The 26,192-nt window shown below is 42.7% G+C and overlaps 1 protein-coding gene across 2 annotated transcripts in view; it reads left to right on the top strand.

Annotated features, from left to right (window-relative positions):
• ANK2 (ankyrin 2) overlaps positions 1-26,192 on the top strand; it is a 187,533-nt gene that overhangs the window by 25,228 nt on the left and 136,113 nt on the right. The window lies entirely within an intron of this gene.

Here is a 26,192-nt window from a genome sequence, read left to right as displayed (position 1 = left end):
AGGCCCATGGCCTCTTGCTGGGTTTGGTGTTGAAACCTGGCTTTCTGGCCTTTATGTGTCATGTAGGGAAAAACATGTCTGCATTTCTGCAGCCTTGGGTGTTTGGATCTTCTCAGGTGCTTCCTCTAGAAATTCCCCTGTAGTCTGTATCTTTGGAATTCACAAAGATGCCAAGGGTTTCACAGTGTTTGTGCTACAGGGTGCATCTTGTTCTGTCTTAACCCTAAACCAAGGCTGTGTTTCAGCCATCCCAAAACTTTGTACTTGAGTTGTTTTGATACTGAAATAGCTGTCACAGGCCTGTCAGAAGTGTTGCCAGCAGGTCAAGGCAGATGGTTGCTCCCTTCTGCTCTCTTCTTGTGAGACCACAGCTGGAGCCTGCAGCCCTGAGGGGCCTGGCACAGGAGAGACATGGAGCTGTTGGAGCAGACACAGAGGAGGCCATGAAGATCCTCAATGATGGTGCAACACTGCTCTGGAGCCAGGCTGGGAGAGTTGGGGTGTTCAGCCCTAAGGGGCTACAGGAGAGCTGGAGAGGGGCTTTGGGGAGGGACATGTAGGGCTAGAATAACTGAGAAAAGGGTAGTTTTGGGCTAGATATCTGGGAGAAATTCTTCTCTGTGAGTGTGGTGAGTCCCTGGCACAGGTTGCCCAGAGAAGCTGTGTCTGTCCCATTCCTGAAAGTATCCAAGACCAGGTAGTGAAGGTGTCCCTGCCAATGGCAGAGGGTGGGATTGGATGAGCTTTAAGGCGCCTTCAACACACACGGTTCTGTGGCTGTATGAAGTGTGGATCGGAGGCTGCTTTATCATCACTTCACCAGGAGAGGGAGATCGTTTACCATCCATTCCCCAGGCACTCCTGGTGGGAAGCAGGACATTGACTGTGCTTCATTTGCCTCCATGTTTCCAGCAGAAACAAGCCTGTGCCACAGGAAGCACATCTGCCTTTCTTAGATTTTTGAAACCTGACTTTGCAGTGGCTGCAGAGGGGGACCAGGACGGGTCCCTAGCGGCTCCCGACCTCTCAGCTTCGCATCCCCGGTGTTTCCCTCCGCGCCTCGGTGCATCCCCGCCCCAGGCGCTCTCCAGGGTGCTGGGCTCTCTCCAGGGTGCTCCCCCACAGGCTCCGGGACACCTCTGCAGAATCCACCTTTCCATTCGCTCTGTAGCGAATTCCATGCGTTCTTTTACAAAAGAATGTCTGCGAAAGAGCCAAACCGTTTGGCTGCATATATGGAGTTCACTATTCTATAGGCAATAATGCTGTGTCACACACTGGGACCACTGAAGTTATTTGGTGGGGAAGAGACTCCATGAGTACAGGAATCTCACCTCTTTCTTTGGTGAGGCAAAGGTGGAGAACATCTAGCTTAGAAAAAATGCTTTATATATTACTGTGCTTACTATGGTTGTTAATTTGGGATGTATTTTAAATAGTTTTTGAGAGCTTTTGAGAATCCTTAGTGCAAAACATTATACTCTGGTTTTATAAGCAAGTAGCAGGCAGGTATTTTGTTAGAAACAGTGGGAAAATCCATATGTGTACATATTAAGTAGTAATAGTGTAAGAACCATCAGCCAAGCCTTTGTTTTGGTCTCTGTGGGCAGGTAACCTGAGTTTGAGGTAGATGGAGGCCGTACAAGCATGAACCCGTGTCACCTGGTCCAACACTGAAGTGCAGGCACACTTGTACACATAACAGCAAGGTTGCTTAAGCAGAGCTGATTAAGCAGTGCAGCAGCGAGGTTGCAACTGGAAGGATTTAAAGTGGATGAGATGTGGGTCACACTGGCTTAAGGCTTCCTGTGGTAAACAAGTCGGTTTTCTACTATAAGCTCTTGCTGCCCTGGCATAATTATTTTTCATATCATTATAACTGGTAAAATTATTTTTATTTACATCACCCTCTTGGCTTTGAGAGAACAGAATTCTGTTCCCAGATGAACAGATGTTTCTGTTAACCTATTTATACTGCATACAGCACTGTAGTTCAGCCACATTATTGTAATAAAGTAATTTCTGAATGGACTAAAGTACTACATCAGGTAGGTTAGTGGAGTTAGAATGGAGAGCCCTCCTTTTCACTCAGGCTGGTCATTGACAGTATTCCCCTTGTTTTTGGGAAAACAAGTAATAGAACCTTTAAATTACAAGTGGTATGATTGATCAGGGACACAAGTGAAATATATGCAGGTATCTTTCAGTGTAACTTGGTTTTTGTGACTTTTTCCCAGACAATTACCCTTAAGTTTGAAATATGTCCTGTTAGCAGGATTAGAGAAGGAGCATTCCCTCAGGCTGTTGGAGCACTTATCTGTGGCACCAGGTGGCAGTGGGGGAGCAGCAGGATGGAAGCAGACCCCAGCAAGCTCCCCTGCCCTTGGCTGTGGGTGACCTTCCTTGTGTTGTGAGTAGAGCAAGCACCAGGCTAAAAAGCTGCACCTGCAGAAGGTGGGGAAGCCTGGGGAACACAGTGGGCACTTTTCAGACCTAGCAGGCCTGAAGCACCTTCACAATAGTCCCTTGGATGCTTCTTTGTGTTAACAGCTGCTTCTGCCCTCACAAGATCAGAGCCAAACAGAGTAACCAAAGGTGAAAGCAGGTGGGGCAGGAAGGAAGATGAGAAGGCACATTGCAATGTTGAATTAAGTGATCCAGGTCCTGTTCCCAAACCCTTTGAAATCAATAAAATGTCTGCTGTTGCCCTTAGTGAGCTGTTGCAAGAGGCCCCATTTGACTTAGTTAAAATAGAATGTGACATCAATATTTTTCAATCAATATGAAAACAAATACAACCGGAGCAATATTTGGAGTTAATGCAACTTAGCAATCATTGGAAAACCACAGGATGGGCATGCTTGCTAGAAATACCTATCTGTAGTATATTTAGGATGCTGATGAAACAAATATGCTGCTTATATTGCCAACTTGGATGCAGCTGGGATACCTCTACCTCATAATTGGAGTATTTCTTTAAACCAGAAGCATCAGTCTCTGAGGGGCCTATCTACATCCTTTTTTGGTGTTCAGGAAGCTGGGGGTGTGTGCAAAGCCTTTCTCTGCCATGGCACAGTTTGGACAGCAACAAAGGCTGACTGCAAGGATTTTGGTGATTCTATAATGGCAGTTATCTTGGCTCACCTGTGTCAGTGGTACTTTGGTATGTAGTTGAGCTGTAGAACTTGGCCTTCATAGGTTATGATTGCTGGAAATTCAGAAAGGTTCAGAAAAGGCTGCACAAGCTCATGGAAAACAGCTGGAGAGGATGGCTGCATAACTGGAGATGCCTGGTACAGATGCCCAGCAGTCTGAAACAACCAGAAACTGCTGGAGTACTTGAAATTATAATCCATGTTTGTCCTTTTCTACCCTTTGTTAGTTACCCAATTTTTGACCTCTGTTGGAGCCAGAAGAAAGGCTTTGGTCTCATCCCACAGTGACTGCTTTAATTTTACTAGGAGCATATTGCTTCATTTTCCATAAAATAGGAAAAATAATTTTATAAGAGCAGATTATGATTTTCAGTAGCTCTCCCAAGATGGAAGTAGCTAAGCAATATCTCTTTCCCCCCCTTGGGTTAATTATTAATTTCAATTCAACACTTACAAATGGGAAATGCTCACCTTCAAGACAGAAACCTGCTGGGGTGGAGGGAGGGTGGTATTTGAAATATTACTGTATCATCTGTGATATGTTCTTGGTGATGGTGTTTGTTGAGATTTTGCAAAATAGCTCATGGATGCACCTGTGCATTATCATGGACGAGTTAGGTAGGCCATCACTTTGGAGGGAGCCTACTTCCCCTATGGAATTGTCATCTGTCTTGTCCAGAAGGGTTTTCCATGGTGGTACACAAAATACTGAGTGGCCTAGGACAGCCCTTTCCCCTTTTTAGCTGTTGGAAAATGGTTTTGTTTTCCAGGGAGTTTCCTGTATGTACTAGAGCTTAGAACTGGAAACAACAGTCTCTATTCTGGCTATGAAGCATGAAAGGCTTTTCCCACTTCATCATTGTCTCCATTTTTTTTTTTTTTTTTTTGTACCTTTGGGAACAAATTTGAGTCATGCTTCCTTTGCCCTGGCCACATGATTTATATAGAGAGAAGCTAATTTTTGTGAGCTGGACCCCTGATAGTGGATATGCTTCAGGGAAGATAATCACTTGTTTACATCCCCTTTCTTTGTACTCAATTACTGTTGGATTTCACCCACTAGGTTTTTATAGACTGCAAATGCTGGTTTGTTCAGCAAATGAAGTCTGTCTGCCTGAAAGCTGGCAGGTAAAGCTTTGCTGGTGCTGGTCATAGCTGTGGCCATTGCAGCACTGCAGTGCTGGCACTGAGTGTTTCAGCTGCTGGGGCAGGTCAGGAAAGTCTGTGAAATCAGCAGATCAGGTCAGGAAGCTGGTGCTTAATGCCAGTTTGTGAACAGGCAGACAGGAGCTGCAGCCCCAGTTAAGCACCCCCATCTTGGCATCTCACAGTGAGGTTCATCACTTGGAGTCAAACAGGGCTCTGTACAGCTTGAAGCCTTACAAGCTTTATTATCCCGAACCGGAATTTGTTGCATCTCACGGGTTCTGTTTTCCTACATTCTAAGCTGAGGATGACACATGGATTTTAGAGAAACCCACCCTTTTTCTGGAACTGTGTTCTTCTGTTATTGTGCATCTGCCCACTCTCCCACTCCCCTCCCACACACCGTTTGTGACAGCATCACTGTATATTCTGCTTTTCTGATCTAGCACCTCCACAATACGTTTTGTGTGTTTAGGGGGAAATTGCTCAGTCTCCATTTTTACTTGAAAATGTAATCTTCAGACTGATGTCTGCAAAAGGATTTGTTTTTGTTAGGATCTGTATACGCAATGCGATGACAATCCTGTTTCTGCTTTTTTTTTTTTTCCTTTTTCTTTTTTTTTAAAGAAAAATCTATCTTGGGAAAAGAACACTTCTTTCCTGCAGGGACATAAGCTGTGTCTAATTTTGATATATACTTTATGTTCTTCTCCCCAGACAAGATATACTCTTTCCAAAATAATCTATTGAAAGTAATTTTTTTTTTTTTTTTGCCACAAAATGATGGAATATTTTTATGTGTCTTGAGGTTAGGGGAGAAAGTGTTTGTGGAACATAGTAGTGAATGCATAGAGCTGGCCTGAAGTTCTTTACCTGTAATCCTATATAGAATACTTGCTGTTTCATTTGAGTTTACCTTCCACCAGTTGTTCAGTTCCAGTGTCTGATGTTTTTCTCTTGTGTAGCCTGAGTTAGAAAGTACACCAAATCCTTGGTTAACTTTTAAGTGAGTTTTCTGAAAGAGTGATTATTTAATACTGAGGTCATGGGCCTGCAGGTATCAATCATCAAAAGATGACAAATAATGACTGCTATAAACTGTGTATGCCATAAACTGTATATACTCCTGTGTATCAAACCCTACTGTGTGCACCATGTCCCAGGGTTTAAGCATTTAATGGCTTAGACACCTTGAATCATGATCCAGGGAAATCCTAAAACTGAGACTTTTAAGTGTAGTGGCTTGTGATTTGGTCTTGTTTTCAAACTTGTTGTTTGAGATCCCATGAGAAGGTTGGAAAGGTATCAGGGAACTTCAGTTCTAGACTACCAGCTGTTAATTTCTGGTTTACATGTGATGGTACCTCTGAGGTTGATATAATGTGAAAAAGACAAGGCATGTTAGAATCCTATCAGATTCCAATTTCCCCCTGTTTTATTCCCATGGCTGACTCCACCTGTCTCACTGTTCTGGTGGCTGTTGCTGCAGCCACTTGTGTTTTAGCCATTAGGTTTGTGTAGCCTAGTTTTCCACAAATGGGAACAACTGGGAGAAAGCTTGTGTGAAGAGAGGAGCCAGAAAAAGCTTGGCTGGCACTCTCTGCCTTGCTGCTTCCTATGCCTCCTTCCACTAGGGAAATGTGTTTTTTATTGAATGCACAGATCACTGGCTTAAATAGAAAATAGATCCCTGTTTTAAAGATGCTTTTATAGTGCTTTGTAGTTTTCATATATAATCCATTGTAAAAATTTGGTCCACGATATTCTGAAAGTGAAACCTTATAGTAACAGCAGAAGTTATCAATGCAGATTAGTTTCATGGTGACCATAGATGGTCCTGCTTCACATAAACTGGAGTCCACCAAGTTCTGTGGGTACAACAGCAGTGTGATGGGGGAATTCAGGCTGGTCCATGAGCTGTGTCACATGAAGAGCTCTCAGGACATCTGTCACTCATGTGGTGGGGCTGTGTTACAGGGAAATTCACTGTGCTTGGCTCTAGGGACCTTTCAGTACAATTCTCTGAAGTCAGGGAATATACTGCAGGGGGAAGCTTGGCTCAGGGAATTGTTTCTTTGATTTGGTGGGGTTTAGTGCTGGTGTTGGTGAGCTGCCACATCCTGTGGCTCTAGGGCGGTGACTAAGCCAGGGATGCAGATGGCCCTGCTGCACTGGGAAGTCGCATCCTGCCTCTCCCTGAGCACCTGCCTGAGGAGGCTGGAGCAGTGGCGTTGGAGGGAGCTGAAACGGGATCACTTGTCTGCTAGCAACTAATGCCAAGTTGTCTTTTGATCTACCCGATTCTTGTTTTGATGAATAAAATCTTGATGCTAATAGTGATTAGTTATCCAGGGAGGCAGGAGTAGAACTTTGATGTGTTGGTTTAGCAGGGGGATAAGCCATGAGGAAATGACAGACCAATCTGTCTTGGATATTAACTGGTAATTAGTGTTCCAAACCCAAGCGATATTTGAGGAGTGGGGGCGACTATGTAGCAGCATATTGTCACTGTCTCTTCTGGTCGCTGTTAGTACACGGGTACAAGCACTGTCCATCTTCAAGGCAGGCCTGCAGAAGTTGTTTTAGGAACTGCCTGAGAGCAGCTTTTGGGGTTGAAAAATAACAAGTAGCACCCCGGTATTATTTTTACTTTGGTGGCGTTGAGCTGAGCGGGCAGGCTGAGCCCAGATTACGCTGCGTGCTCTGTGCTGTCCCTCCTCGCTGCGTTCGGTTCGCTGCTGAATGCAGCTCTCCTGATGCAGCCTCACGTGGCTGCAGAGAGGCACAATGAGGACTTGAGCATCGCCAGCTCTTTCCAGGCGTCTCTCCTGCTGCCTGCAGGTGAGCACGCTGAGCCTGGGCTCTCCCAGCCCTGCACATTTGCCTCCCGGCTTCCTAAGGACCGCCTCGGCAGTGAGCGAAGATCGTGAGGAGGAGAGGAGCAGGAAGGCGTGTGCCGGGCTCCGGCACAGCCGGGCGCAGCAGCAGCAAGTCAGTAAGTCAGACTGCACCATTTTCTTCTCACCCTGTGAAAAGGCGATGTGAGAAGCTGACGGGAGCTGCCCCCTCCCCCTCTCGCTGGGGATGCTGAAGTGGAGCCCTCCTCGCAGCTAGAAGACGCAGCCTCTCTGGAGGAATCCCAAAAGACCTTCCCAATTTGGTGATGTGTGTTTAAAGGCCGATTTTTCTTTTCCTTTTTTTTTTTCCCCTCCCTGATTTTTTTTCCTCCTTCCCAGCTGAGTCTGAAGCCCGCCTTCTCTTGCAGCCACAGCCAAGCTGAAGGGCTTCCAGCCTGCTAGGAGGTATTTTCAGGCTGCTCCTTGCTCGCGTGTGTGGCTGCGGGCATTTTGGCACACTGCGTGTGTGTCCACGGCTCTCCTGCTCCCGAGCTATGGGTGCTGCAGGGGCTGGGGCAGAGCCGTGACATTTCCTGGGGTGCTGGAGGAAGAGTGGATTATACGCCGTGAACTTCTGGCTCGCAGCCAGTGCCCTTGCGGAAAAAACAAATCACCTGGATATCCGTGCGTGGTGGGAACAGCTTCCTTGGAGCTGGTGTTTTCCTCGCCAAAATGGCTCACGCAGCCGCTTCCATCAAAAAAGTTCGAGAGTCTGAAATCGAAGAGAGGGAGAGAAACCTTGAGAAGGAAAGGAAAAGACAGCGGAAAATCTCTAGGGCTGATCGGAAACGCAAGGTATGAGGGGGAAAGCAGCCCCCTTCTCCTTTTCCTCCCACCCTTCCTCTGTGCAGCACTTCACAGGTGTTCACTGCCATGTGTAAGGCTCTCCTCTTCATTTTCCAAACCTTTCCCATCACATTTTCCTTTTGCATCCTTTCCCATCTTGTCTGAGCCCTGCTGTGGACTTAGCCCATCTGCAGTGAGATTAAAGTGCTGCCGGCCATGGCACACAGGGATCATACACATAAAGATGGCACACGGGTATTGCCACTTTCCCTTCATCCCAAAAGGCCTGGAGTCCCTGCCATCATTCCCAGCCAGGTGTTCCAAGCCTCTGGCTGGTCTGGAGAAGTTCTCAAAGGAGGGAGGTGGCTGTGCTTGTGCTTTGCAGCGTGAAGGTGCATTTCTCTACTTCACAACAGCATTTCTCCCCCATTTTCCATTTTTAGTTCCACTTCCCACCTCCTCAGCAGTGCTCAGTGCTGTGTGTAGGACCTGCCTTGGGGTGCTGGGAGCATCAGCTGAGCTGTGTTGCGGTTTTTGGGTGTCATAAAAGGGATTCTGGGCTTGCTGCTGTGATTCAGTGTATTTACACTGCACACTGCAGGTGTATTTGTCTAGGTAGGGCCTGGCACACAAGGCTGCAATCTCTCGGGTTTGCTTTGGTTACTGATGGCAATTTCTAGCTCTCTTAAGGTTCTCTTTAGATGGTTCTGATTTTGGGGAAGTTTCTTGTAATTTAAAATTATCTCTAGTTTCCCTCTGTGTTAGAGGGAATGACAACTCTCATTGTTTTGGGATGAAAAAACAGAGAAGAAGGAAAAATCAATAGAGGTGATTTGTTTGCCAGATCACTCTATAGTTTCCAAGGACACACAGAAAAAAAAAAAAACAGTGGTGAAAATACTAAAATGAAGGTTCTGTTAATCTTAAATTTAGGATTGTGATACATTGGGAGTGCCTGTGTAAATGCCTTCTCATTGCTGTTTCTTTTCTCCCATGTCTGGAATCACTAGCTTGTGATATGCATTAACTCATTCCATGACACTGTGGTTTTATCCATTCTTTATAAATTTCTCTGGAAAAGAAAATATCAAGAGGTAACTCCCACTCCCCCACCCCCCTTTCTGCTACATTTCATGTAAACACAGATCTCTGTAAAAAGAAAAGCCCAGAATTCATCCATGTAATGTTTGAATTTACAGATATTTTTGGCAGATCTCTAGAATTCAGAAGCCATCTGCTCCCTTGGCATACCTGGGCAGTTTTGAATTTGTTTTGCATTTAGTCTTAGGGATTTTTATATTCTCAACTGCATGGCTTAAATAAAATGACAGACCCCATTTGATGCCTTTGGGACCTCTGGGTGTGATCTCCATGACTTTTCAAATGCTCACTTTACAGAGTTCATTGAGTCACATCCAAATTGGTGTTTACCAAAACCAGGAATGTCATTTCTAATGTATGCTGTGCCTGGATGCTGGGCAGGGCTGCTTGGGGCAGACTGTGATTACTCCCCTAATCCCCTAAATGGGACACTGCAGCATAAGGTAGTTTTTGTGATTACATTCTTGATTGTGGAATCCTCTGGAAAACAGCCTTTTTAAAAATGTACTTAATGTGTCTATGTCCTTGCTGGAAGGGTTTGTTTTTTTTTTTATATTTCCCCAGCACCCATCCCAGTTACTTCATTACAGTGTGTGTTGTTTTTCCAGATTTTCACAAATCCTATTTCCTCAACATGTTTGATTCAAATGCCTGTTGGACTACTTTAATTAAATCTGGATAGAATTAATACTGCCCTTCTGCTGTCTCTTTTCCCAGAGTGCTGCATATCCCTAACTGCAAGCAGGCAGGCTCAGGCTGCATTTGTGTTAGTAATCAGATTTTTGGATCCAGGGATCACCAGTGGGTTTTGCATAGAAAATACGAAGAACATTTCAGTGTTGTGTGCATTTCCTCCTTTTTAATATTCAGCCCCTGCTCCTGGCTCCCTTGTACTGCGGCTGTACCTTGCTGTTACATAAACAAGTGCCTGGCTGCACCCTAAACTTGCCTTCAGTCAGATGCTTGGGGGTGGGTCAGGCTGGGCTTTTCCATCCTGCTGCTGCTGCAGGAGACACACAGCAGCAAAGGAATGAGCTGTTTATGTCTGTATACATGCTTTGCTGTGCAGAAGGCTGGGTGCAGAACAAATCAGATGTGTGGATATACAACCATACCCATCATATATACACAGAACAACCCAAATAGAGAATGTATGGTACATATAGTATTTTCATTTAGTCATCAGTATAAGTCAGATATGTGTCTGTGAGATATTTATGTATCTGTCACTTTAATTCCTCAAGAGCAATAAATGGTTTTACTGTGAAATGGGATTATCTCCTAGTAGGGGCCCTCCCAATTTTTGTTGACTTTCTCGGAAAATGGAGGCTAGGAACATATTAGATGTGCAGGTCCATGAAAGGCAAAAATGCAAATGAATAATTTCTTGATTTTTCTCAGCACTTAGTGTTTCTGCATAGGGGGAAATCTGGTTCCAACTTTGTGATTTGTTTGAAAGGCCTTACACTGCAGTGAGTGGATTTTCCCTACCGTGGAGATCCATTTTGTCTGTGGAAGGATCACTGGAGTGTGGGAATGTCAGGTGTCGTGGGCTCTTTCCCAGCCCTCATTTGGGTATTTGCCATGCGCCAGTACGTGCCAAGCGCACAAAGCGCTCGTTTGGCCCCATGATAGAAACTTTTCCTGTGTCCCTGGAACATCCTGATTATGCAAAAGAGGATAAATGAAGGGCCATGGCCTTAGCTCGTCTTCTCTGTCAAGATTCTGGGCATCTGTTAGTACCATCCACCCTTCCCCAGCTCCCAGGGATGCTGCAGGGCGTGGGCTCACAGTGCCTCTGCCTCTTGGACGTTTTGCCGTGTGACCATCACCTGTCTGGGCAGCAGCACTGCAAACTGTGGCTGCAGCCTCTGTGCTGCTGGGGTAGGACAAGAATATTCTGAGATGTCATCAGGGCTGCTGCCTGACGTAGCCCTGGGCCCCAACAGGCCAGCAGCAAAGCTGTGAGCAGGACCAGCAGCACCAGCAAGCTGCCCACGTCAGCTTTTGGCCATCCTTAGTGGTTCTTCAGAGATTAACAGAATTATTCCACACTCAAAAACTGGGAAAAGGAGTTTACACCCTGAAGACCTTCTTCTGCATTCTTTTTGAGATTGACTCAGTTGATTTTTAAAGCCAGTTGACAAGCGGGCAGGTCTGCTTACCTTGTATCCAAGTTGGAAATTTTCACTGTTATGCAGGTGTAACCTTTTCTTGCAATTTGGAAAAAATGTACCGGTGCAAACAGAAGCCCCCAACCTTCTGAATAATTATGTAGAAACCCAAATGCATAAAGAGCATTAAAAACCAGGTACTGACACAGGAGGTGAGCAGCTTCAAATATCTAGATTTGATTGCAGTTTAGGCATAATTAATTCCATTTTACCTAAATTCAGGATACATACAGCCCAGCTCCACTTGCCTCTTGGTGTCTTTGAAGAGAGCTGCCTGTGGCTCACCCTTTGCAGAGTGAGGGAACTGGGGTGATTCTGTGATGGTTGCTCACTGAGTCAGCAGCAAAGCTGGAATTACAGCCTGGGAATGCAGCTGCCTAGCCCCTGGCTCTATGTAACACACACTTGCTTGTCCCTGTCTAAAGTACTTCTCAAAGCAGACACAGCTTCCTGTCTCTGCATGTGACAAGTGTTGAAAAGATTTTCGAAAACCCACATGAAATTCCAAATTAAAAAAAACCTGTTATGAAAATGGATTCTGCTGCTGCATGAAACTGATTTTTGAATGTTACAGATGTGGTAAACTGATGGCTGTTAGCATTTTGCCATCAGTCATGAGGACAGAGTTTGACATCTGCTCTCTACTGGCAGTAGCTGGGTATTTATCTAGTATTTTGAATTGGTTTTAAAAACTTTTATACCTTTTTGAAAACCAAATTTATGAGTTCAGCATTGTTAGCATAAGATATTCCATACCATCTGGAATATTCATCACTGTTTGCTAAAAGAGATTGAGAACCAATAGCATCAGGTGAATTTTGTCCTTCACTTGAAACATTAAGCACTGCTGAAGCTCACACAGAACTACTGCTGGACAATATCTGCAGACAGACAGGGATGGAGGGATTCTTATGTCAGCTGAATTGCAGCGTGTGGGGAAGTGTCAACACAACATGCACTAAGTGGCTTCCATTACAGCCCTGCAAGAGACAGGGAATCAGTCTGCTTTACCTCAGCAGCAGACCTGTTTCATATTATCATCATCTTCACAAACGAAGAAAATGAAAAGACTTCTCACATGATACAAAATATTGTCAGATTTGTCTTAAATCCAGGCCCATTTGAATTTCAGGCACATCTTTGGCAGATAGGGTGGTGTTTGTCAATACAGTGTCTCTGCTCTGGCACTGGCAAACCCAAAGTTCATCTCTTTGGAAAGGGCCAGAGTTCAGTGAGGAAGGAGGACATGGAGCAACTAAAGAGTGATTGAGTGTGATAGAAAAAGGCATCCCAAGGAGGAGGAAGTCATGCAGAGATCCAGTTCTTTGCTCTTGATCACTCCTGTGCTGGTTCATGGATGCCAACCACTATCTCACCTGGTGTGAACCTGCTGCAGGATCCCTGTGGAGTTTGTATTGGGATAAGGAAGGGAAAGAGTCTCTCACTGCTTGACCTCTGTATACTGAAGATTTCAAGGTTCATTGCAGCTTTAACCTACTGTTATTTCCTTAGCACTGAATATGTCTTGTCTGTTCAGTGTTGTGTTCGTTGCCTTGGCAAACGTCTCTGTGATTCACTGGGATTTCTAGATGTTTCAAATGCCTCTCCAGCCATGAAAAAACCCTTTTTGGTGTTTTGTAATGGAGTGTTTGCGTAGGAGGTGCCTATTCCTGATGCCCTTTGAGCATTTTCCTTCTGTATCTCAAGCCTGTATTTTCTTTATGGAGCTATTTCTGGGCATGAAAATAATACCTCAGTAGTTTGTTTCCTTGTGAAATGGAGCTTCTTTAGATGACGTTGCACTTCCAAATAGATTAGGACTTGCTGCTTCATTTTCTCCACCTCCTCTTTGAGGGGTGTGATGTGCATGGGCACAAATACACGGTGTTCTGAAATGAAACAAGATCAATGATCTCCAATTCCTTTGTTTCTGATGGGAAAGGAGCAATTTGCAAGTTGAAATTTGCTCACCTTTATATTGTTGTCTAATCATTCCTTTGTTTATATGTGGTATTTCAGTTAATTTCCTTGGTAATTTTTGAAACACAAGATTTATTACATCTTAGTAAATCATACGTAAACAGTATTTCAAAACACAGTTCATTTATCTCAATGTGGTTTTGGTGTCGTGGGTAACTGCCTCTTCACAAGTTTAAGTTGAATTAGTCCATATCTGGAATACTGGAGGAAAGATTAACAGGGTCTGTCAGCTCTATTGTGTGAGACACTCTATGCAGGAGGAGGAAAATATGTTCCTGAAATGCCAAATCTCTTTGCACTGTAAAGCTTGCTGGGTGCAATCCAATGTCATGGCAGACACTTTGGCTTTTATGGCTGCATTAACTCATGTGATTGTTTCCATGAAGTTATGAAAGTGTCCAAAATGCCCAGATTGTTTCCATCTCTCACTTGGTCTTAATCACTAAGAACTTCTGCCGAGGTTTTAAAAGAGCAACCTAGAGAGAGGAGAAATGTCAGCACCTGCCTACGGTGTCTGTCCATCTACCCTGCCTCTGCAAATTTAACTTAGCAGGATTAAAAAATGTTGAGAGAGCATTTGCACATTGTAGGAAATCATCCCTGATAAACTTTTCTGGCTTTGGGGATGGTTTTGTTTACCTCCTTGTTTAAATTAATGACTTTTCCTGCACCACTGGAAGAATTATTATGTGAGGTTTGGGCAGCTTTGTGTTAAGTAATTAAAAAAATGTTTAATGAGGATGTCAGATGTTAAACTGTGAAATGTCAAGCTTTTTGAAATTTGGCTTCTGTAATTTAGTCCCTCAGGCTTTTCCACTGAACTCCTGGGGAAAGTTTGGCACCTGAAGTGAGAGTGGCATATGAGCTCTGAGTTGATAGTTTAATGGTGAAAGCTGGAGCCATGCCCTGGTGGATGTATTTGCCAGTCTATAGTGCATCCAGAGGGTGGGAGCAGGGAGGAGGGCCCTGAGCAGGGTAGCAGGAGTGCTGCCATTCCCTGGGATTGTGCAACGTGCTACAGCTGGCAGTCAGATGGATTGTCATGCTTTGACTTGACTCTGCTCACAAAACATCTTCTGGGGTACTTTTTGAGAATGTAATGCTACTTCAGGTTATGTAAAAAAGACATTCCTGTTCTCTGCATCAGTTTCAAGCAGCTCCTTTTGTGCACTTGTGGTGCTGGTCATTTTATTTGAATGAGCTCTTTGATACTTAACTACATCTTAATGAACGTGCTTGTTAGCAATCTGTCCTTTTTGCCCTAAACAGATAAAATCATTCTTTTTTTCTGGTTCAGTCCATGTGGTTGTGCAGGTAGGATGAGATATTCCCCACTGTTACACAGTTATATATAGTATTGGAGGATATAATACAAATTACTGAAATCTGACAAATGTAATTAAGTGAATTTGAGGTGGTACACGGAGTTGGTGCTGTTCAAGGGTTTTCTCTTGGTAATTATTTATGAAAGTTTCATATATTGTAAAGAGATTTAGTATGTTGCTTATAATTTTTCAGAGTTTGCTTCAAAACCATGTTAACACTCATTTCTATGCTAAGACCACCCACGTAATGTGGATCAATACACATTAATTGCTAGCTGCCCTTTTACTAGTGACTGAAAACAAAGGCTGCAATTAAAAAATGCCTGTAATTACCTTCTGTTTGTTGATGCTAATGAAGGATTTAGCATGTTAACCTCCCCAAAATCTAGCAGGTTCATTAGTTCCTTAGGGCTTTGGAAAAGAGACATTTTAGGGATGTGAGCCTCAGCAGGTTTCAGAGTACACATTTCTGTTTAAGGTCAGCTTTTTGTCCTGCAGCAGAATTCTTTTCTGATGAAGATAGGGTAAAAAAGAACAGAAGGAGAAAGAGAGGGAACTAACACAAGATTTTAAAAGTTACCCTGTATGCCTGTGCTCTGAAACAGCCCAGTGAGGCTGATTGTCAGGGAAAGCTCACAGTATTTCATATTTAGCAAGTATTAATGTGATGCTGTTCTTGTACTTGGCCAGAGAGGGGTGTGGGTTTCTTCTGGCCTGATAATTTAGATTTGCCTTCTCTTTATTCCTGTATGTAAAATAAGGCAGCATTGACAAGTGGTGTTCACCCAAAATGAGTGCAGCTTTTATTTCCCCAGGCTGGTAGAAAATGGTTTCAGCCAATAGAACCATAATTACAAGCCTTTTTAAGCTGTTTTAAGTTGAATAATTTAAGCTTATTTTTAATTATTTACTCTTTTTGGCCTGTGCTGTGCTAGGATGTCTAGCAGAGAAATGTCACTGCTCAAAACCAGTGAGGCTGACAGTGCAACAGGAGACTTGAGCAGACAAAAGCCACTTAGTGCCTCACTGCTCAGGCCATGATTTACTGGGGACTGCCTGGACCCACTTGAGCCTTCTTGTTCCCCTGCTTCATTTCTTTTTAAAGGCACCAGTGCAGCAGAGAGGAAAGAAATCATGTGCACTGTGTTGATTATGGTCTCGCTGCTGGAGCAAGAGGAGGCAGTAACTAAGATTTCCCAAAAGGCCCCCAAATACAAGTGGAGAATAGTTCAGCTCAGCAAATCTTTTCTATTTTTGCTCATGAACATGGTGCTGGACAGCAGAGCTGCCTGAAGGAAAGAAATCATTGCTGCCATCCACGTTTCTATACCAGGGAGACTCAGTTCCACTTAGTTAAGTCAGGTAACAGTGCAAGTTATCTCTGTTGTAGCCTCTCCACAGGGTGTCCATGGATTCAGCATTAGCTCTGTTCAGTTACTGTTGGGAGTCATGGAATCTCAGAATGGTTTGGCTTGGAAGGATCCTCAAAGTCATCTCATTGCACCCCCTGCCATGAGCAGGGACACCTTCCACTGGACTGTGCTGCTCAGGGCCCCATCTAACCTGGCCTTGGACACTTCCAGGGGTGGAGCACCCACAGCTTCTTTGGGCAGCCTCCCCACCCTCACAGGAAAGAATTTCTCTCAGATATTCTGTCTGGCTCTACCCTCATTCAGTGTGAAGCTGTTGCCCCTTGTTATTGAAATAACACTCCTGCATTATATATGTTAAAGCCTCAAAACTTTATGAAACAACAGGAGAAAAAACAGTCATTTTCCAAGTGATACCTCTTTATTTTGATCTTCTCCATGCAAAAGCTTATGAGTAGACACCTTCTGAAGGTGTTTTTGTACAGTGATATGACTTAGCAGGATGAATTGGGTAAAATCTAAAATGTTGATGTGATCCTTAGACTGCCATGGCAAGCTACTGTGTGCAGAGTGGGGTGACTTTCATGAACATGGATTTGTTTTGCAAAATTTGACATTTGCTGGAGACAAAGTGGTACAGATAAAAAAAATATTTTGACTGGTCAGAGTAACTGCTGTATCACAGCAAAATTTTCCTGAGGAAATGCACAGAGACTCCATAGCAACTAGATGAGATCTGTGCTATATTCTCTGTGCTGCTGCTGTGTTTTCTTGGGAGAATCCAGCCACCCCCCACCGCCCCCAGAGCCACAGTGTCTGTGCTGCACAGCCTAATTGTGCCTGGCAAATGGCAGCTGCAGCCACTGGCCACTGACTGCATCAGGGCCATGTTTAGGATCATTAAAAATCCCCCAAGTTGTACTTTTTTCCTTTTTCTTTTCTTGGTGAGGACAGCACAAAGCCTGCAGTGCTGTCTGAAGGGTAGACAGAGCCACACCTTTGGCAGTAATTTATTTACTAACCTCTCTTTTCCTGGGATTCAGGTATTAGCACCAGGCACTTTAACAGAGCTGTGTGCACCCTCAAGTGGTGCAGGGTATTAGCCTGGTGAATGATGAGGCCCTGGAAAAGGTTTCCCACAGAAGTGAAATCAGAAATAATTAATAGCTGTGCCCAGAGCCAGCTCTGCATTGCAGCACGAGTTCTCCCAAGCTTAAGGAAGTACGTGCTTGGCTGTCTTCCCTGGATTTCTAAGGAACCCTCACACTAAAAGTGTTTGGTTTAGGATTTGGTGATGCTCCCTATGCCTGGGGGTGGCACTGCTGATGGCAATGCAGTGCTGGTGCTGGTGGCAGTGCAGGTGGGATGCAGCTCTTGCAGAGCCAGCACGGGCTCCTGTGTCCCTCCCAGTTCCACAAAGGATTTGTCCCTGCAGCTGGGGAACAGAGCTCTGACACCAGCCTTAGTATGTTTGCTCTGAGCAGTGCTTGGAAATTCATTAAAACAGAAGAGTGAAGGGAATTGTCTGAGGGCAGCTTAGGAGGAGCTGAAGTCCTGCTACAGCTGGTGAACATGCAGGTGGTTGAAAAGGTTAATTAAGACCAGTTTTCTCTTTATTGCAGTTTAGCCATTTTGTACATCATCTGACTGGATTTAGCAGCACACATTCCATTATTTTGGGCAATAAACCATCATTATGTTGTAGTCTCTGCATAGCTGTGGTAATGATCATTGGCCCAGAAGCATGAAACACAGGAAGGAGTATTTTATCCTTTTTAAACCAACTTCAATATGCAAACTTAATGATACAAAAGCAGAAGGCTTGAGAGGAAGCAGCCTGCTTCTGGAAGAGGTGTTTGAGATGAGCAAGGATAATTTAGAGATAGGGAACTGTAATTAAAGCTTATAAGGGAACACTTGGTTTTATAACACTATATATTATAGTCTTAACTCTTCATATAATAACTTAACCCTGAAAGATTTGCCAATGATTTCAAGAGATTTAGGTTTTTAACAGATGATTTCAACCAGGAGATAATTCATCTTCTATTACATAACCATCTTAGTGATTTATGTTTTCCAGTGTAATTTTTAAACATGTGTGCACTTTCTGTAATTTAGCTTTGTGATTGAAGGACAGATTATTTATGGTGGGAAATAGTGTCACGCAAATACACCTTGAGGTCCAAAATGTTCTTTACATAATTCTTATGTTCTGTGACCCCTGCTGTTCAAATCACCCTGTTGCTGGCACGAGGAGAACCTTAGTGTTCTGACACTATTTATAAATTTAATACCTATCTGAAAATAATGATTAAAACAAATAGAGAAGCAGAAAGCATAGGAAAGTCACAAATGGAATTGGAGAGAAATTTGCTGAGGCAGAGGGGTAAAATGAAGGTGTTTTTTTCCCAACACCTGGAACTGGAGATGCCCATATGCCTTTTGCAGAGCAAGCATGCCTCATTGCAAAGCATCTAGTGCACTTCTAGCCCATCTGAACAAAAGTTCTAAATATTCTTCTCTGGTTTTACTTTTGACAGTGATTTGCAGCAATTGAGATTCTTCCATTCAATTATTCTTTCAGTTCAGAAAGGACTACCTGCAATATGTTTTGCTGCCTATTTTATCCTGTAATCTCCCATTACTTCTTAATATATGGAACTAAGAGTAATGTCTTGAGATCGTTCATACAGAAGCTTGGTGGAACTTTAATTCCCACAGAGTTTGTGGAGGTGGGAGACCCCTGTTGTCAGCAAAAAACAGGGTCAGAGAATGAACAAAAGCCTTCCCTTCCCAAGTGCTGCTTCACTTCACAAGATAAAGACACTTCATCAGTGTCTTTATCTTGGATATTTGTGAAAGTGTTAAAAAATTAAAAATAGATGCTTTCCTGCTGTGCAAAGACAGTGCAGCATCAGGTGGTAGTTGCTGATTAGGCAAGAAAGAGTCAGTTTTACCACCTAGGAGTTGTCAGACATTGGATCAGACTGCCCAGGGCAGTGGTGGAGTCACTATCCCTGCAGGGATTTGAAAGATGTGTGGATGTGGCACTTGGAACATGGGTTAGTGGTGGCTTGGCAGTGCTGGGGGAACACTTGGATCTTGTCCATCCTAAATGACTCCCTGATTCTGTGGCTGATCAATGAGGCTGTGGGTTGTAGAGAATCTGGCTGACAGAACTGCCACAGGGTTTGTTTTCTTCGATTTTTGTCCTTGACAGTCCTTTAGTGCTGGAGGGAGTTGGAGCAGTGAGGGAGAGAGAAGCTCCTGGCCCAGGATAAACTGATCCTTCTGTGATCCAGAGGTAAAGATCAGGCTCACTCCAGTGAGTGCTAGAGCAGGCTCATGGAGAATGGATAAGAATAGACAAATATTCATTTAATCCAACAGCTGCTTCCCCTGTGGTGTTGATATCTCCCCATAAATGAGTCATCTCTGCAGTAATAAAGAATTCCATTTGTCACTGTGAATGCAGCAGGACTTTTGGAACTCTCACATAGGACCTGAGGTCTTTCATTTAATATTCATTTGGCCTGGGAAATGATGGCTTCTTCAAGTATTTTATTTTATGAAATTCCTTCATTTTAGAGCATCATTGCATAATAGATGTTCTTTTACTTGTCTTGGGAGTTTAGCTATTGTCAAGCTTACAAATTCCATGTTTCTCTCTCATTATTTTTACTCATTCTGAGTGTAAATTGCAAATTCAGATGAAGTCCTCAAATGTGGAGTTTTGTCAGTGGCTGCCTCCATGACTTCAGGCTGAAATATTTACATGTACTCTTCCACTTCATCAGTGTTGAATTGCATTATCATATGACTGCTTTATAGGCATTTGTATCTCAGATACAAAACATACTTTGCTGTTGTTCTGGAAAATCCTCTGGATTGAGTTCTGAAGCTACAAGTATTGTAAGAAAGAATAAGTTCCACAAAATAGGGAGCTGCTTTCAAAGAGATGGGAATATTGGTTCCTCTTCCCTGTTTTTTAAAATTATTCATTTACTGTAGGGCAGACTAAGGAGCAGTTTAGCAATTTTTGTTTCTGTTGCTGAGCACTTAAATGAGGAAGTCTATGGACTTCTCAGCTCATGTTGGTTGTAGGAGGAAGTTCTACTCTCAGAAAGGAAGGATAACAGGAGTCAGATCTGGATAAATTTGAATCTGTTTCTAACTTTGCCTATTACCTAATAGGAAATGCATGAATTTTCCATTCCATGTAATTGAAATTTTTATATTTCTGTCCCAGTTGGTGTTGGTCAGATGCTATCAGAAGGGAAAGATGGCAATCCAGTATTGCAAGAAGGTGTCAGAGAAGGGAGTGGTTTGTGGAGGTTGTGATGTATTTTCCATCTTGTCACTGCTTTGGGGCCAAGTTTTGGTGTTGGGCCATGAAGGCCAAATAAATGAGCTGTAACAGTGACAGAGTGGGGCTGGCAAGAAGTAATGCAGATGGGAAAAGGTGCTCCCAGCTGGAAGGGGGCTTTTGTCCATTAGTTACCAGTGCCTCAGAGATACCTGACCGAGAAGGGGGCAACCCCTGTTTGCAGTACAGTTTAATTTTAGGCTTGTGCTGCTCCCTGAAGAGCATTTTTGTTTGAATCCCATCTTCTGGGTGCTACTGAGAACTGCAGAGAACCTGTGAAGCTCCTCCTCTTTGAGTTCAGAAGTTTGTGTTTTATTTTTTTTGGTGAAAGTTGTTCTGTTCCATGCTTTCCTGAATTTTCTAATGCCTTATCTACAAAACTAATGTTTACTTGATTATCTCTTTCTTATGTATTTATCTCTCATAAGAATTTAAAGTTCTTAAAACCTGAGTTATTTTGCCTCATGTTTAACAGCCACAGGATGTGTGCCATTAATGTGTATCTCACAATATCATGACTTAGGAATAGCAGCTGCAAAAAGTTTTACAACATTCTTAGGATTTCTCTGGAAATAAACTTCTCAGTTTTGTCATTGTGCCTTCCTTGGCTGCCTTTAATTTAAATGCACTGCTGATTTTAAGAATCCTGAGAGACTACAGTGCCCAAGCACTTGCTTTGTGAGTTGGTCATAATCTCCCAATTTCTAATTTATACATTATTCAGAATTATGGCAGAATTGGATGCAGACTTGGTTACAGATGGTGTGTTCTTCCCAATGACCTTTGGTGTTTCTATTAACTTTATGGAGCTGATTTGTTTTTTTTTCCTGGGGTGACAGGCCTTAAATAGCTGATGAATGATATGAAGGTGTGTTTTCAGTCACAAGATCTCAAATTGTCTATTTAGAACTGCATGTATGGCTGCAATAATGAAGTTTAGTCACTTACTCAGCAGACTTATTTGTTTTTCACGCTATTCTGGCCCTCGTTTGGATGATTTATGTAACTATAAAGCATAAATTGCTTGCTTACAGAAACAAAAATTCTTGATTGTACTCTGTTAGAACCCTTTTGATCATGGGGAATTGCTTTTGGAAGATTGTCATCTTTTATTTATCTTCTACTGCAACTCCTTCAGCGTGGGGAAAGGCAAAATATTAGACAGGAGTGATACAAACCCAAGCTTTCAAGTACTGTTTGTTGACATGTGATGAATAGAGCAGATAATTTTTCCTTTCATGACTCACTCTTCCTTCAAAAATTGGTAGGATAAACCCTTTGGAGCTTGCTCCAAAGTGCATGTGTGCTCATCTGCACCAGAGCCTTGTTGAAGGCAGAGACTCAGAAACGCTGGGTTCTGTTCTGTTTCTCCAAGTAGCTGTCAATGTGATTAGCTGAGCACATAAAACATATAATATATATATATAATATTGAAGAATAGAAAAACTGCAGTTTTATGGCTGTAGTTCAACTAATCGTGGGTGCACTTGGCATGACCAGGTGGTTTTAAGCATTCCTACAGGTATATTCAGTACGTGTGCACCTGTACCCAGATCAGTGTGCATTGACTCATATTGGTATGGAAATTGTGGGCATTAGGTTTAGTTTATTTTCAGTGGCACTGATAATATCTTTATGTTTCTAGTTTCACCATCAAGAGCAGATCATTAAAACAAATAGCTTAATATTCAAGATATAGGGATTTTCTAATACAAGTTAATGGGAATTCTTGTTGCTAACAGATGTATTTAATGGGCCCCAAGATAACAGACAGTCACAAGGTGCAAAATAAAATAGAAACAGAGGAATTGAACTCTGGATTTTCACTTAAGAACCTCTGATGAACCACTTTGTATCATATACTATGAATAATGCACTGCTACAGCAGCCATTAATACAATGGGAGAGAAAAAGTTAAAATTAGGGCACAATTCTAACCATAAGGATGTCATTCTTCGAGGATTCCTGAGGATATGCTCTTTTAGCAAATGCAAAATTATGCAGTAAACATTCCTACCTCATTCCTCATTAAATTAATTGATTCTGTTGAAGTAAAATAAAGCCATAGATGCAACATGTGGCAAACTTTATATGCTGCATTCCTATGTATATGAGGTAAACTGTCTTTTATATAGTATATATGAAATATATAGTCCCCCATAAATTGATTTTATATCAAAATAGGCAGTATTTGGTTTTGAAAATTGTGTCAAATTCATAAGAAATCCAACAGAAGTGAGAACTTCAGAAGCCTCTTCATTTCAGCAACAAGAGCTTAGGAGACTTGGAGCTTTCAGAATCAGCAGTGAGCTCCTGCAGATGTATTCAGAAGGGAAAATTGGATGTTTTTATTGCAGAAGAGAATTGAGGCCTTACTTGATATTCCAGATTCAGAATGTGGTAGCTTCACAGTATCCTACAAGATGCTTTAAGGCAGAATTAGTATCCAATCTGTGTTAAGGAAGAAAAATCAGAGCTAATAAAGGACCAGAGATTTGGTTTAGATTTAGACAGATCCAAATAGGCACCAATTAGAGCTTAGTGCCACAGAAGCGTATAAAAACCATGAAGTTCTCAAAAACTGCCTTAGTTCAAAGCTATTTTGGGCATGAGGAGTGATAATTTACTTTATAGCTGTGTTGGCATGGTGGGCCAGAACTGCATCTTAATCCTTTACCCTCAGGGTAGTATCAAATGCATCTTCTTGTATTGTTTTTAGTTTGTGATTAGTCAACAATCCCTGTTAGATTTCCCTTGTGTTACTCAGTGCTTCATGTTAACATGTGCTTTTCATTGCCCATGAGGCAATGAAAGGAGAGTAAAGAAATATCAACTGCAATTTTTGTGAGGAAAATGGGTGATAAATGGCTGTGCCCATGAGGGCATCTCTGTGAATTCTGGGGTTGTTTTCAGCTTCACCTTTACATTTACCTTCACCTTCATCATCCAAAAGCTCCCCTATCTCCAAAGTTAAGGATGTGTTCTATCTGTGGAATGCTGGAGGCTCAGGTGCCTTTTTATATATATATATGCTTTCCTCTCCATGAAAGAATTTTTCAGGATCTGTAGCTGCAGAGATTAAGCCTCAGGTTATCTCTTTCCTTTTTTTCATAGTGGCTAAAATATATATGGTGACACTTGGATTAAGAGCTGTCCAGAGAGGATCATTAGGCTTAATGTGTCAAATGATTCACCATTGAAAGCAGAGCAAGTCATCTTTAAAATGGTTCAAAATAGATTTTTGCAATTGACTGGACTCAAAATATTTAAGCTGAAGAGGATTTTTTTGCTAAATTCTCTGGAGCAGACAATGGTCCCCTTGTCAAGGCTGCTTAGGATTTGAGAATTGCATATTGTGGTCTCTGTGACCAGAGGAAGGAAAGACTTAATTTTTGGGAAATAGTGATCTCATCAGTGTCATTACTGTAAAGCATAAAGGGGGACAAAACTGATACAAAGTTGTGATTCATCAGAGTTTATGGTCTACATGAGCTCAAGATCTGACCCAAAATAATTGCTAGAAGCAAGTGAGCAGTGCTGTACTTGACCTTCCAAAAGAAAAATCCCCAAGAGTGAAAGACACTGCATTTAGGAATCATTTCCAAAGTTCAGAGGATCTCCTAGAAGTATATAGATCCCAGAGCAGTCTCTTTACTCAGTGTTTTTTAATTACTGTGTTTAACCATAAAAGTGTCATGGAAAATGGCTCTTTGGGGAGAGATTTAACAATAATAAAAGTGGGGATTTATATTGTTAACAGTTGTTATTTTTCTTGATGCTTGGAACTCTTTGAACTCTTTTTTTTCCTTTTCCTTTTTATTTATTTTTTCTTTTCTTTTTTTCTTTCTTTTTTTTTTTTTTTCTTTTTTCCCCAGCACTAAATGCTATAGCAGTGCCTCCTGAATTGTCATTTTGATTATGCTAATTGAAGCATCTACTGACAAACTAAGCTTTAATAGTAATGGCAAGAAAAGGATAAAGAAATGTTTTTCCTGGCAGCAGAGCAGTTTTGCTTCTGTTGCTGCCTACCTGGGTGTGCATGACTGTGCTTAGTCCTGTTTCATCTTACAGTACTCAAGCTTTGCCATTCCTGGACTGTGGAATGGTATCCCATGAAATGAAGTCTCCCTTTGGAGATGAGCTCACAGCTTGGGTTTCACTGCTTCTCACTTGTTAGTCTTTGAGGTTTTGGCTGGGATTTTGCAAGTCAGTTTGGGTTTGTACCACGCTCCTTTTTTTGATGGCCAATAGTAACAAACTGCCTGTCCCTAGCCTTTGCAACATTTACTATGACAATCTTTGGGAAAGTTGCAATTTCCAAAAGTTCGCTGAGGGCTTGGTTGGTTTGTTGCCCTAAGGCTGATGATCGTAAATGCTGCAGGCTTAGAAACACTCAGGGAAGAAAACAGAATGTTTCCCCCATTTGGGAGGAAAAGAGGAATCCTGCCTTTGCATCAGTTCTATAATACTCTCTGCTCTCCTTCTTACAGACACTTTAAATTTAGTTTCTGAAGGTTTTAGGTAAGGGAGTAATTGAGATTTGGAGTTGGTGTTGTGCAAAGGGTCTGTTGGGCTGCTGAAGAGGCCTGAGGTGCTCTGGTGTGAGCTCTGTGCCTCTGGGTTTGGTTTCTTCACTGCTGCCAGCTGGGGTGGATGTGCAGCCCTAACAAGACAGCAAAGAGCATGGGAATGCAGAGATACAGCAACATGTTCCCCCACAAAGGCTTTGAACCCTCCAACATGAACTTTGATAGGATGAGATGCCCTGAGTCTGGCAGGACATGAATGCATTTGCTTTCTGAGTAATTTGCCCTAAAGTCTTGGGGCCACTCAAACAAACAACAGTAATATTGTTGAAAGGCTCTGGCAGGAAGATTCTCCATTGCTGTCCCTCTGATGGCTACACAGATTGTTGCTTTCCACATTCAGCATTTCCCAGGAATGCCTGTTACTCAAGTTTGGCCACTCTTCCCCCTGAGTGCTGCCTTGTGCTTTCCAGTAAGTTATTTACATATTAAATATCTTGCTCCATCCAGGGATTTGTAGTTCCAGTTTATGTTGCAACCTTGGTAGAGTCAAGCGTTTGGTGGAATTTCTTCTTGCATTGTTTTATTTTGATAACTAAACTAAGAAGTTCTGGGAGTGTGTACACACCTTACTACTGTCACAGGATAATGCTTTGGAGGAGCTGAAGGAAATTGTTATCAGGTAATTGTGGGCAAATGAGCCGTGCACAAGCATTCTGAAACAGTTAACAAGTGCTGGCAAAAATGTCCAAAAGGCAAAAGCAACAATTGGACTATTCTGTGCATGTGTGTATCCAGCATGTGTCCATCACAGCACCTGAGGTGATCTATTCTGGAGCATTCAACAGCAAGCAAAAGTTACAGAGCGCCTTAAATTCTTCTCAGGATAGTTAATGAAAGAGAGAACCCAGTGCATATGAATAACCCTTAATGGGGGGCTGGGGGGAGCTTGTTCTCTTGGGTCATAACTGGTGCTGCTCTGAAGGGGAGCTGGGTGGGAATCAACTGGCTGCCATGGGAGCTGCCTGCTGGTGTGTGCTGCCATACTGGCAATGGATTGGAACCCCAAAGGGAAAAGAGTTAGCTGGTTGCTGCAATTCTTTGAGCATCTCTCTGTTTCTGAGGATTTTGAGGCTTACACTTTCAAAGACATGCCCCACTCTGCTGGGGTTGGATGTTCATGGTGGTGTATTCTACAGCACTCCGGTATCTACAGACATTTTGTCCCTGCTTCTGCCACCCTCAGCTGGTCATGTCTGAAAATTGCCAATTTATTTTCAACTACCTTTTCTTTTTTGTTTTGTTTGGGTTTTGGTGGTATGGTTTGGTTTGGTGTCAATGTTTTTTAATTCTGCACTGAGCC

Source organism: Erithacus rubecula, assembly GCF_903797595.1.
Source record: "Erithacus rubecula genome assembly, chromosome: 5".
Classification (NCBI taxonomy): Eukaryota; Metazoa; Chordata; class Aves; order Passeriformes; family Muscicapidae; genus Erithacus; species Erithacus rubecula.
The sequence above is the reverse complement of the archived record's forward strand: the minus strand, read 5'-3'. Positions and strand labels throughout refer to the sequence as shown.